Source organism: Octodon degus, unplaced genomic scaffold (genome assembly GCF_000260255.1).
Source record: "Octodon degus isolate 3935 unplaced genomic scaffold, OctDeg1.0 scaffold00008, whole genome shotgun sequence".
Lineage (NCBI taxonomy): Eukaryota > Metazoa > Chordata > Mammalia > Rodentia > Octodontidae > Octodon > Octodon degus.
The window spans coordinates 14,801,312-14,814,611 of NW_004524584.1; the positions used below are offsets into that span (position 1 = coordinate 14,801,312).

General features: G+C 42.4%; 1 protein-coding gene across 3 annotated transcripts in view; it reads left to right on the forward strand.

Annotated features, from left to right (window-relative positions):
- Positions 1-13,300, forward strand: part of Dag1 (dystroglycan 1) — a 101,321-nt gene that overhangs the window by 22,525 nt on the left and 65,496 nt on the right. Inside the window, exon 1 of one of the 3 annotated variants that reach the window (XM_023705990.1) lies at positions 447-547. The exons of the other annotated variants lie outside the window; for them this stretch is intronic. The gene's annotated coding sequence lies outside the window, so the exon portion shown is untranslated. Of the gene's footprint in view, positions 1-446; positions 548-13,300 lie in introns of those variants that run through there. 3 annotated transcript variants of the gene reach the window in all.

Here is a 13,300-nt window from a genome sequence, read left to right on the forward strand (position 1 = left end):
AAAAAAAAAAAAAAAAAAAGGCAGGGTCTTGCTATGTAGCCCAGGCTGACCTGGAACTCAAGTAATCCTTCTGACTCAGTCCCTCAAGTGCTGGGATCACAACTTTGCACCATCATGGCCACCTAGGTCAAGGATTTTAAGATTTTTTTGAAAATTGGAGAAGGATTTTTTTGTTTTGTTTTGGCTAGTTCAGAATGCCTTAAGGGCGGGTCTGGTGCTGCTTGTGGAGCTGAGGATCCCATGGTCCCCTACCTGCATTTGCTCAAGCAGTGCTTTAAACAACTGGGCTATCAGGCAAGCCATCTAAAGGTTTTTTTCTTGTTTTTTTGTTTTGTGGGTTTGTTTTGGTGTGTGTTGGTTAGTAGAGTAGGTTAAATTTAGTATGGAATCTGAACTTCACTATTTTTTTTTTTTTGGTGGAACCAGGAATTGAACTCAGGTCCTTGTGCTTGCCAAGGAAGCATTTATTCTACTGAGCCATCTCTCCGGCCCGCTTCCTCACTCCTGGAGGGACAAACAACATGGACTGTGTTGGGTAACCTGTAGGGTAGGAGACTATAGTTGCAGCCACTAGTGCCTAACTTTTGAGCAGAGAATGAGCAGTTGTTTTAAGGACAAAAATTGTGTTTTAGCCTCCAGTAATAAAGCATTGTATTTTCTTTTAATTTTAAAAAAATATTTATTTATTGGATATAGGGTCTCACTAAACAGTTCAGACTCATAGTGATCCTCCTGTCTCAGCCTTCCCAAGGCTGGCATTACAGGCTTGTGCCACCACACCTGATGCACTGCTGCCTCAGGTTCTGGGACCAGCATTCAGTACTCGGGATTGAACCTGCATCCCTGTGCTTGCCTGGCAGGTACTTAGACTGCTGAGCTATCTCCTCAGCCCAGGCACCATATTTTCTGATGTTTTGGGGGAACAGGATTTTGAGTTCCCAGGATAGAAGGCCCCAAATGACTTTCAAACAGTGGTAGTAGGCATTCAATCTCTGACCTTTGGACTTAGGCTGATGAGGATAGTGTTGTTGATTGTTATCAGGTGAGAGAAGGAGGATACTACCAGAGGGGTCTGGAAGTAAGCTCTTAGGTGCTTACTCTCAACCCTCTGGTAGGAGAGGGGAAGCAGGGTCCACAGTGCTGCTCCCAGGTCTGGAGTGGTTTTGGGCAGTGAAACAGTGCAGAGGAGTGGAGGCCCAGGGAGAGGAGGGGAGAAGAGGAGGAGGGGGGAGGGGACGGGAAGAGCAGAGGTGGCCCAGGACAGGCTTCCAGTATAGACAGAAGAGTCCCTATCTAGAAGTAAGTCTCTTTCTGCCGTTTACACAGCTGCCTAGATCTGTTGTTATTGTGTGTGTATGTAATTTGGATTTGGGCAGAGAAGACAGGATACCCAGTGGTGCACAGTGATGTCCTTGTTCTTTAGCCAGTCCATGAAGGTGGATTGTGTCATAATGTGTTCTGATGGAGCTAAACTTAAAAGTGTCACACACATAAGTGGTATGGATGATTGAATTAAGATTGTGATTTGTATGTGCTTTTTTTCCATCAAGTATTTTTCTTTTATATTTATTTATTTTCTCATTAGCGTATTTGGTACAGGGTCTCACTCATAGTGATCCTCCTGTTTTAAGCCTCCCTAACACTGGGATTATAGACATATGCCACCATTCTTGGACTCTTGTCTACTGGCTCAGTGTGCCTTAGGGCTGGGGCTGGGATCGAACCCTGGTCCCTGCACTTGCTGAAGCAGGCACTTCGTCTGCTGAGCTCAGTGGCCCTCTTTATCTTTTTAAAGACAGGGTTTGGCTAGTTTGCTTAGGCTAGCCCCAAGCTGTTGGGCTTAAGGGATCCTCTTGCCTCAGTGTCGTGAGTCCCCAGGGACTGTAGGTCTCTGCCCTTGTAGCTTCGCAAGACACTGTCTCATAACCATAAAGGCTCAAATAATTCAGAACTACGGCCTGGCTACTCTGCAAGGTCCTCTCCCTGGTCTCTCGTATCCCCTCCAGCTGCCTTGTGATGCAGGAGTGAGAAGTGCAAACACTGCCTGCAGTCACTTGCTAGGGACAGGACCTGTAGAGTCTCTAAGACATTGTCTTCTAAAAATATCAATTGAAGAGAAATAATCATTCTTGTGCCATGCTTGGACCCCTTAGCTCACTTAATGAACCTGTGTTTATAATTGGAAAAGATTACAGAAATGAGAGGGATTTGATCTAAGAAGCGTTTTAAGATGAATACTATATATTTTTTTTTCTCCTTTTTGAGACAATTCAGGCTGGCCTTGAGCTCACTTTGTAGCCCAGGCTGGTCTCAAACTCACAGCAGTCTTCCTGCTCCAGCTTCCTGCATGCTGGGATTACAGAAAATGAAATACTATTAAGTAAACTTTTAAAGCAGACTGGGCTAGGGGACTATGGACTGGGCTAGGACTGGTCTGCAGTGAACAGGTCCCCAGTGAACAGGTCCTTTTGCTGCTGGCTTTCGGTTGTTCATTCTGCAGTGGTCTCTCCCCAGCCTTATTTGGGTATTATTGGTAAACAAGAATTGTTCAAATTCAGGGGGCTTGCCAGTTAGCACAGTTGCTTAAAGCACCACTTGGGCAAATACAATCAGGTGCAGAGGACTGAGGTTCGAGCCCCAGCTCCACAAGCCGCACCACTCCCACCCTTAGGGGCAGCCTAAACTAGCTAAATAAATAAATAAATAAATAAATAAATAAATAAAATTATCCTATTTTTGGGCCAGCCAAATAGCTCAGCGGACTGAAGCGCTTGCTTAGGTACAGAGTGCGACTGTGATCCCTGGCTTGTGTGGCATGCAGGCCCTGCCCCCAGGGCGCTCTGAGAGGGTGATTGAGACTAGGTGTGGTGGCTCAGCCTATAATCCCAGCACTTGGGAGGCTGAAAACAGAGGAGTCCGATCTACGTACTGAGACTCAGTAGACCCTGTACTATGTATAAAAAATAAAAACAACTGTACAGATTGTACATTCTTACTTGGGCATAGTGTTATGTGCCTGGAGGAGTTTGACACCAGTTTCAGCAGCATAGCAAGATCCTGTGTCAAAAAAAGCCTGGAGATACAAGCTCAAACTAGCAAGCACAAAGCTCAAGGATTCAATTCCCAGCAATACACATACATACATAAGCAAGCAAGCAGATTTAAGATATGTGTACCAGGGGGCGGGGAGATAGCTGAGTAGAGTAAGTGCTTGCCTGGCAAGCGCAAGGGCCTGAGTTCAATCCCATACACATACAAGTTGTAGAATACTATCACTTCATATAGTTAGCTAGTGGTTTAGTAATTTATAGTGCTGGCCATGAAATTGGGGCTTTTTGCATCTTAAGCAAATGGTTTACCTATATCAGTAGCCTTTTTAATTTTATTTTGAAGCTCTCCTTTCCTCCCTCCCTTTCCTGTGTATGTTGCTAAGGATTGAACCCAGGGGGTAGTGGTGCATGCCTGTCACTTGGGAGGCTGAAAACAGGAGGATCACTACAAGTTCAATTTGTGTAGTAAGACCTTGTAGACCCTGTACTAAACACATTAAAAAAAAAAAAAAAAGATTGAACCCAGGACTTACCTGTGGGAGGCAAGCAAGCATTCTGTTACTGAGCTACAACCCTACTCCCCTGCTTTCCTTCCTAAAGTGACCACTAACCTGACTTTTCTTGTTCATTTCCTCACGTTTCTTAATAGTTTTCTCTCAAAAATGTGAATATTATTGAACTGGTACATATCTTTTTTTTTGGCGGAAATGGGGATTGAACTCAGGCCCTTGCGCTTGCCAGGGAAGTGCTTATTCTGCTGAGCCATCTCCCCGGCCCCTCCCTTGTATTTTTGAGACAGTTTCATTATGGAGTTCAGGCTGGCCTTCAACTCACTTTGTAGCCCAGGTGGGCCTGGAACTCATAGCAATCCTTCTGTCATTACAGGCATGCCCACCATGCTCAGTCTTCTGTGTTGGGATTACAAGCATACTTTCTTTTTTACACTTAAGAAAAATACTTCCTGTTTTATGCTTTTTTATATACTTAAGAAAAATAGTATGTAATATGAATTCAGCTGCAATTATGTATCATAAACATGTAAAGATTTTTTCTCTCTTTTTTTTTTTTGCAGTATCAGGGATCAAACTTGGGACTTTGTGCTTGTGAGGCAGGCACTAATGCCGCTGAGCTATCTCCCCAGTCCCAACATGTAAAGAGAAGCTCCAGAGACAACATTACTATACATTTGAACAATGATCAGGAGCAAAGTAAATTATTAGAATTTCTGGCTCCAAATTTTATTATTTTGTAAGAGAATTTACCATAAAAGCAAGTATGCTTTTTAAGAATTTGTATGTAATTTTCATTTTTCCAAAGTATGAATTTAAATAAGTGCTAGACTGGGTGGGGTGTTGCATGCCTGTAATCCCAGCACTGGGGAGGCTGAAAATAGGAGGATCACTGTGAGTCCAAGCTGCATAGTGAGACCCTGTACCAAATATATTTAAAAAAAAAAAAAAAAAAAAAAAAAAAGGTAAGTGCTGATGTGCACACAGAAACAGGTTCTTCTCTTCCTTTATCCCTTTGTTTCTGTTGTGGATACCCATTACTGGGTATCAAACCAAGGACCTTCACTTTGAGATACATTCCCAGCTCTTTTTATTTATTTATTTTTTAAATAATCTTTATATTAGTATGTGTCTGCCACATGAAATGATCACATTCATTATGGGGAATTTGTACCTGCACATATCTTTTTAAAAATCTATTTAGTACAGGGTCTCACTACACAGATTGGACTCGTAGTGAGTCTCCTGTTTTTAGCCTCCCAAATGCCAGGGGCCAGCATGGGAAACCCTGGTCCCTGGGTCTGCCTAAGCAGGCACTTTAGTCCACTGAGTTATCTGGCCAGCGCCCCCCTCTTCTCTTCTCTTCTCTTCTCTTCTCTTCTCTTCTCTTCTCTTCTCTTCTCTTCTCTTCTCTTCCTTCCTTCCTTCCTTTCTTTCTTTTTTTCTTTCTTAAATGATACCAGGGATCAAACTCAGGACCTTGAGCATGCCGGGCAGGTGCTTATGCCACTGAGCTGTCTCCCCAACCCTGCACATAATCTTAATTTTTGTTTTGCCCATAGCCCCCTCTCCTTTCAGCCTCTTTTTCCTTCCCCCTTTACAAAAACTTTGTTCTGTTTCTCTCCCATTCTATTTTCTTAATACTTTTCCCCTTCCTTCCCATTTCCCTGGCCTTTTCCTTGTTCAACTTTCCATTTGAATAAGTTCTTGCTACCTCCTAATGTTTATCCTCTATTTTACTCCTTATTTATCCTTTGTGTTTCTCATACAGGAGAAATAATATGATATTTAAACTGTGTGTCTGATTTATTTCACTTAAAATTGTAGTCTCAAGATATATCCATTTACCTAAAAATGTCTCAAGCTTAGCATTTTTTCTGGCCAAGTAGTACTCCATTGTATATAAATATCACATTTTCTTTATCCATTCATTTGTTAATGGGCATATGGACTGTTTTTAAGATTTAGTTATTGCAGTCTAATGTGGTGGTATGTGCCTCTAATCTCTGCACTTGGGAGGATGAGGCACTGTGAGTTTGAAGCCAGTTTGTGCTATATAATGAGTCAGTCTGAATTTACCTGGTAAGATCCTGTTGTCCCCCCCACCAAAGAAAAAAAATTAAGATTTAGCTATCGCAAACTGTGCTATCAACATATATATGCATATATCACTATGGTAAGATGACTTTTAAGTCTTTTGGAAAGACACCTAGAAGGGGACTAGCTAGCTCAAAAGGAACTTCCCTTAGTTTGGGTTTTGGAGGAATCTTCATACTGATTTCCATAGTGGTTGTACCAATTCACACTTCATCCACAATGGAGAGGGGTTCCTTTTCCCCTCAGACTCACCAATTTTAGTTACTGATTGATATTCTCTGTGTCTCTGTCTCTGTCTCTCTCTGTGTCTCTGTCTCTGTTTCTCTCTCTATTGGAGATTGAATTTAAGCCTTGAGCTACTGTTTATACTTCTAAGAAGTGAGTATTCATTTCAGATGACTATTTGGGGATTGGGTGTTTAAATTTGGGGGTTTGAATTTTTTACATATTCTAGATATTGTTTGAGGAGTAGCTGGTAGAAATATTTTTCATTCTGTGAGTCGTTTCTTTGTTGGTGGTTTCTTTTGCTATGCAAAAGCTTTTTAATGAGATTACAGTTGTTGATTCTTTGTAATAGTTCCTGTGTAATTTGGGTTTTGTTTATAACATCTTTGCCAACACCTATGTCTTCAAGAGTTTTTACTGGGCCAGGGAGATGGCTCAGTGGAATAAGCACTTCCCTGGCAAGCGCAAGTGCTTGAGTTTAATCCCTGGTTGGGTGGGTGGGGGGGAAAGAGTTTTTACTTACTCTTATTTTCCAGCAGATTATTTTAATATTTATATCTTTGACCCATTTTGCTTTTAGTGCATGATGAGAGAGAAGGGTTAGGTTTAATCGTTGGTGTTTGGAAGTCCAGTTTTCCTAGCACTATTTATTAAAGAGGCTATCTTTCTTCCAGTGAAGCTGTTTTGCCCCTTTGTCAGAGATAGAGTAGCCAAATGTGCTTGGAGTTGTTTCTGCATCTTTTGTTCAGTTACACTGATGCTCAAGTCTTGTTTTTTGTCCCCCCCCCGCCCCCCCTTTTTTTTGGTCTTTTTGAGACAGGGTCTCACTGCAGTTCAGGCTGACCTTGAGCTCACTTTGTAGTCCAGGCTGGCCTTGAACTCCTGGTGATCATTCTGCCTCATCCTCCCAGGAGCTGGGATTACAGGCAGGCACCACCAAGCCCAACTCCTAGACCCTTTAAAAATTTTTATATTTTGAGACAGTCTTGTTGAGTTACCAGGTTGCCCAGGCTGGACTTGAATTTATAATCCTTCCATCTGAGCCTCCCTGTGCAGGGATTACAGATATGTACATCATGTCCAATTTTATTTTTTCTTTTGATACAGGGTCTCACTAAGTAGCCAGGATTGAAGTTATGATCCTCCTGCCTTAGTCTGTCAATTAATTGGGATTACAAGCATGGGCCATTATGCCTGGCAAATATTTAAATAACTTTTGAAGTAAGGTCAATGCAAATTTTTACATCCTGTATGTCTACCTTGGTCTCTTATACCTAAGAGAGTAGAACAGATATTTTTCTTTTGTTTGTGTGTGATCCTAGAGATTGAATTTAGGGCCTTGTGTATATTAAGCACGCACTCTACCACTGAACCACATTCCCCTGCCCTTGAACTAGGTTTCATTTCTTTTTCTTTTCTTTTTTTTTTTTTTGGTACCAGGGATCAAACTCAGGACCTTGCATTTGCCAAGCAAGCACTTACTCAACTGAGCTATCTCCCCGGCCCCTAGGTTTCATTTCTTGTTTTGAATCCAAGCTTGCTTAGAATTGTCCTTTAGGGTGGAGAATGTCAGGAATTGCAGGCTCAGAGAGGCATAGGCTGTTCTGGAGAAAGGGCTTCAGAGGCTGCTGGGCACTCTTCAGGGGTTGGTGTTAGGTCATCTGCAGAGGCTAGTGAAAAGGGGAGAGCTGATCTCCTACAGGAGAGATTTACAGTGCTTTAAAATTGCCTGACAGTGTTGGTGCCTGCCCTGCTTTCTGGGTGGGCTGCTCTGGTGCTGTCTAGTTGGAGAGGTCCTCAGAGTAAGTCTGTTTCATTTCAGGTGCCTGTGGGCAACTAATAGGCAGCAGGGCCCAAATAAAATTATTCCATATCTGCTGAGGGTGGTGGCACATTTCTGTAATCCCAGCACTCAGAAGGCTGAGGCAGGAGGATCATTGAGAGTTCAAGGCCAGCTTGGGCTACAAAGTGAAACTTCTGACTCAAAAAACAAAACACCCAAATTAAAAATTATCCTTAGGGCCGGGGAGATGGCTCAGTGGAATAAGCACTTCTCTGGCAAGCGCGAGGACCTGAGTTCAATCCCCGGTTCTGGAAAAAAAAAAAAAAAAAAATTATCCCAGACCAGAGGTAAAATTTTCTCTTTCTTCAGGCTTTGAAAAACTTTTCTTACAGGAAGTTCAATGAATCAGATGTCCTGGTAACCTAGTAGTGTTTGTATTGATGGTACTATTTTTTGAAATTGAAGGTAATTTACATTTAATAAAATATATAATCATGTACAGTTTAGTGTATTTTTGTGCTCTGGAGGAGGGAGTATCTGTCACCAGTTTCTATTGAGTTAATAAGTTAGGCTGATCAGAGAAAAGCTGAGCAGAGGAAATGGAGTGGTACTAGAGGATGGGTCTGACCTGAGACAGAGGGTTCTTTCCCAGTGTTCTCTGATCCTACAGGGTGTGACTTCCAGCCTAACAGAACTGGAGGATTCTTCCCAGTCTTGCTTGTCTGGTGGGAGACAACAAGCAATGAGGGGAGATGTAAAAATGATTTTGTAAAGGTCATGTTTTCAGAACAGTGAAACTAGAGTATGGGGAGCAGACGTGGAGCTGGGCCTGGTGGTGCATGCCTGTAATCCCAGAACTCTGGGAGGCTGAGGCAGGAGGATTGCAAGTTTGAACCTAGTTAGAGGAATTTAGTGGTTAGGCCCTACCCCCCTTTGGTGATATTTAAAGCATACAGTATTTCAGAGATAAAGGACTGGTGTGTGATGCATGCCTGTCATCCCAGCACAGCACTTGAAAGGCTCAAAAAGACCACCCAAAAAAAAAAAAAAAAAAAAAAAAAAAAAAAAAAAAAAAAAAAAAAAAAAAAAGAGCAAAAGAGAACTGGGAGTATAGTTCACTGTGAAATTCCTGAAATCAGTCTCTGTGAATACTCTAATATTGAGTTTTTCTCCTGTCCTTGTGCTCAGCATTTTTATTTGTGTTCCTGCTGCCCAGAGCCTAGAACTTTTTTTTTGTCTTTTTGATTTTTTTTTTTTTTTTTTTTTCTTTTGGTCTGTTTTTGGCTTTTTGAGACAGGGTTTCATTATACAGTTCAGCCTAGTCTTGAACTCAATTTGTAGCCCAGGCTGTCCCAGCCTCCTGAGTGCTAGGATTACAGGCAGGTGCGTACCACCATACCCAGCTTTTGGAACTATTCTTAAACTGGACCTAGGAGATGTCTTGGTTCTAAGGGTTGGCTTGGAGGACACAGCTCAGGCAAAAAACCACAGGTAATGTATTATTTGGAATAATTGTTCCTTTTTTGTTGTTGTTGTTGTTGTTGTTGTTTTTGAGACAAGATCTTGCTGTGTACTTCAGGCTGGACTTGGACTCATTGTGTAGCCCAGACTGGCCGCAGACTCAGCAATCTTTCTCCCTCAGCTTCCTGAATGCTGAAATTACAGGTGTGTGTCACTATGCCCAGCTATCCCTTACATTCTTTTAAAATTTTATTTATTTATTTATTTTTAATTTTTTTTTTAATGGCTCAAAACAAAAGAAATTTATTATCACACAGTTTTTGAAGACTATTTATTTTGTTATTTGTGTGTGTGTGGCCAGCTCAGCCCACCAGGGGGCGGGGCTGGCTGGCATGTGGTGCTGGGGGATTGAACCGTGGTCCCTGTGCTTTGCTAAGCTTGTTCTAAGTAGGTGCTTTAGACCACTGAGCCATCTCACCAGCCCCATCCCTTACATTCTTAATGATTTCAACTGAGCTAGTTTTCCTTTCCCTTTTCTTTTCCCTTTCCCCTTCCTCTTCCCTTTTTCTTCCTTTCCCTCCCCCCTTCCTCTTCCCCTTCCCAAGGTCTACCTGGGATTAGAACTGGATTAGAACCCTATGCCATCACACCTGGCTGGTTTTTTTTTTTTTTTTTTTAATACCATCGAGCTCACTGTGTAGGCTGGCCTGGATTTTTGGAGCAATCCTCCTGCCTCAGCCTCCCTAGAGTCCTCTTCATGTGACTGTTTTCAAGGTTGATCTGGGATTATATGTATGTCACCATTCCCAGCTGAGTTGTTAGTTTTGACTGGAAAAAGACAGTGCCATATTTTAATTCATTGGACATTAGAAGTCAACTCCTGTGTCCTAATGCCAGCTATAACATACCATTACTCCCATAGTAAATTTATGGCACCCATTTTGCCTACCATACTAATCAAGTAGTTGAAGAAGGGTAGACTTGGTTGAGGCAGGAGGATCATCACAAGTTTGAGGCCAGCCTAGGCTAGTAAGTTCAAGACCAACCTAAATTACAAAGCAAGACCCTGTCTTTTTTTTTTATTTTTTTATTTTTTGGTGTAACTGGGGACTGAACTCAGGCCCTTGCGCTTGCCAGGGAAGTGCTTGTTCCACTGAGCCATCTCTCCAGCCCCTCCTCAAGACCCTGTCTTGTGAAACAAAAGCAAAAACAAAGTAGGGAGTTTTGTTTTTTTCTGGGATTACAAGTGTGTACCACCAGACATGTTTTCTCTTCACGTGACTGGTTTCAAGGTTGATCTTGTTCCCCACCATGATCAAGGGGAAGTTCCGTGGATCCCAGAGGCTGGCCTGAATGAGGAACTCATCTCTCCAGCTATGTTCAGGGTCTTGAATATTTTGGGGGCTATCACATCAAACACCAGCACACAGCAGTCTGCCCTGCATTGGAAGGCCATGCTGAGGGACTGGAACCTCTTCTCATTGACTGTGTCCCAGGTCTGCATGGTGACTCATCTGTTGTCCATCCTCACCTCTGTGGTCAGGAAATGTGTTGTGGCTTTGTACTGGCTGCTGGATTTTTTGTTCACCTACTGGTTCTTGAGTGAAGTCTTTCTGACCCCCAAATCTTCCAGAATGAAAACTGTCAGCAATACTTTCTTCCACATCCTTCAAATGTGGCCACCGTGCTTGGCTCTCTGGGTGTGGTGTGTCACAAGGGCTCCTGTTGAGGAGAAGACAAAAGAGGGCAGGGGCAAAGAAGGCCAAGTTGTAGTTCCCAAGGCTCCACCTTGCTCTCCTAGCCTCCAACAATGCTGCCAGTGCCAGCACCTTGGGTTTTATTTTCCTTCTTTTATTTCTTGTTATTGAGAGTTTGATAATAATGCAATGTGAATGAAAGTAAGGGAAAATTTACTTACATCTTTAGGTAAGGGTATAAGTAGAAAGGCACCTTGCCAGTATTTGTTAACTCCAGTGTGTACATCCTTTGTCCCAGCAATTCCGCTTTCAGGGTTTTATCTTCAGATATGTTCTCAGAAGATGTGAGGATGTTAAAGCACCTGCTTAGGCAGATGATCCACTAGGTTCAATCCCCGGCCTGCCATGCAGGGGTGGGGGTGGGGTGCGTTGAGACTGAGACTGGCTGTGGTGGTTTGCGCCTATAATCCCAGCATTTGGGAGGCTGAAAAACAGGAAGGATCACTATGAGTCCCATCTGTGTAGTGAAACCCTGTGTAGACTCTGTATTAAATAAACAAGCAAACAAACAAAAAGAAGATGCAAGGATGTATGTGAGAGTGTACCCTGAAGAGCAGAACATGCATGATTCTTGGCACTTGAGTTTGCTACACATATCAGGGGTGGAGGATGAGGAAGAGTTACTCACTGAGGCTGAACTTTCCCAGTTCTCTTCTCATCAGTTTAAGAAAGGAATAGGGTTGAGAGTATATAGCTCAGTGGTGAGGCTCTAGGTGCAATCTCAGTCCAAAAGGAAGAATAAAAGATAAGTGAAGTATATCATGCTGTTTATTTTTATTTATTTATTTATTTATTTATTTATTTATTTATTTATTTAAGATAGGGTCCTGCTATAGAGTTCAGACTTGAATTTATTATATAGCCCAAGTTGGCCTCGAATTTATGATGATCCTTCTGCCTGAATGAAACAAAATGAGCAGAGGCATGGTGGTACTTGCTTATAATGTTGGTGCTCTAGGAACCTGAGGCAGGATTACCAAGTATGGGCCCAGGGTGGGCAAGTTAGCAGTTTAGCAAGACATTTCATCAAAAATAAAAAGATTGGGGCTGGGAAGATAGCTCAATAGAATAAGTGTTTGCCTGGCAAGCACAAGGGCCTGAGTTCAATCCCCAGTTCTGAAAAAAAAAAAAAAAAAAAAGGACTTAGGATATACCACAGTATGAGGTCCTGGGTTGAATTCCCCAGTAGTACAAAGAAAAAAGAGAGATACCTGTTTATGTGTTTAAGGTATACCTATGGGTTTCATTTGTGAAGTTACTGAGGAAACCCAACCTTCTCACTCAAGAGCCACTTTTTTTTCTTTTTTTAAAATTGTATTTAGTCTACAGGATCTCACTATACAGATCGGACTTGTAATGATCCTCCTGTTTTCAGCCTCCCCAGTGCTGAGATTACAGGTGTGTGCCACCACGCCCAGTCTCAATTGCAATCTTGATGCATCCTGGGGGCTTGGCCAGCACAGAACGCTGGGGATATAACCCAGGTCCCTGGGTCTCCCTAAGCAGGCACTTCAATCCCCTGAGCTATCTGGCAAGCCCCAAGAGCCACTTTTCATTTATACTCTATCTGACACTCTGCTAGATTGTTTTACCATTGCATTATATTCCCCTACTCCCTTGGTACTGGGGGTAGAACTCAGCTAGGGTCTTTACACTGAGCTACATCTACATGGACTTGTTTAAAATCTTTTTTAAAATGTTGCTTTTGTTTTGTTTAAATCAGGGACTTTCTATGTATTTCAGGCTTGCCTTGAATTTGTAGCAGTCCTCCTGCCTCAGCCTCCAGAGTGCTGGAGTTACAGGTGTGTATTATCCATGCCTGGCTTTAAAAACATTAACATGGGGCTGGTGAGATGGCTCAGTGGTCTAAAGCACCTACTTAGAACAAGCTTAGCAAAGCACAAGGGACCGTGGTTCAATTCCCCAACCCCACATGTCAGCCAGCCCCGCCCCCTGGTGGACTGAGCTGGACACACACACACACACACACACACACACACACACACACACACACATGCACGCAAATAAATAAATAAAATTTTAAAAAAATTAACAAAAACAACTTTTTTTTTTTTCTTTTTAAACAGTGGCGAAGTTGTACATTCAACAAAGGCAAGAAAAGTTGGCTCTCCAGAATGAGTTTGGGCCAAGTAAAAGCAAAGGGAGTAAATAAAAGGAGATCAAAGGGGGCCGGGGAGATGGCTCAGTAGAATAACTGTTTGCCTGGGTTATTATAACAAGGGCCTGAGTTCAATCCCCGGTTCCGCAAAAAAAAAAAAAAAAAAACTAAAAGTAGAAGGGCTGGTGGTATAGCTCAGCAGATTCAACACAAGTAACAAAAAACAAGCTCAGGATTAGAGTATTGGAATAGAGACGTGTCATCACACTGGCAGTGTGAATTACTGTTACTGCATTAAG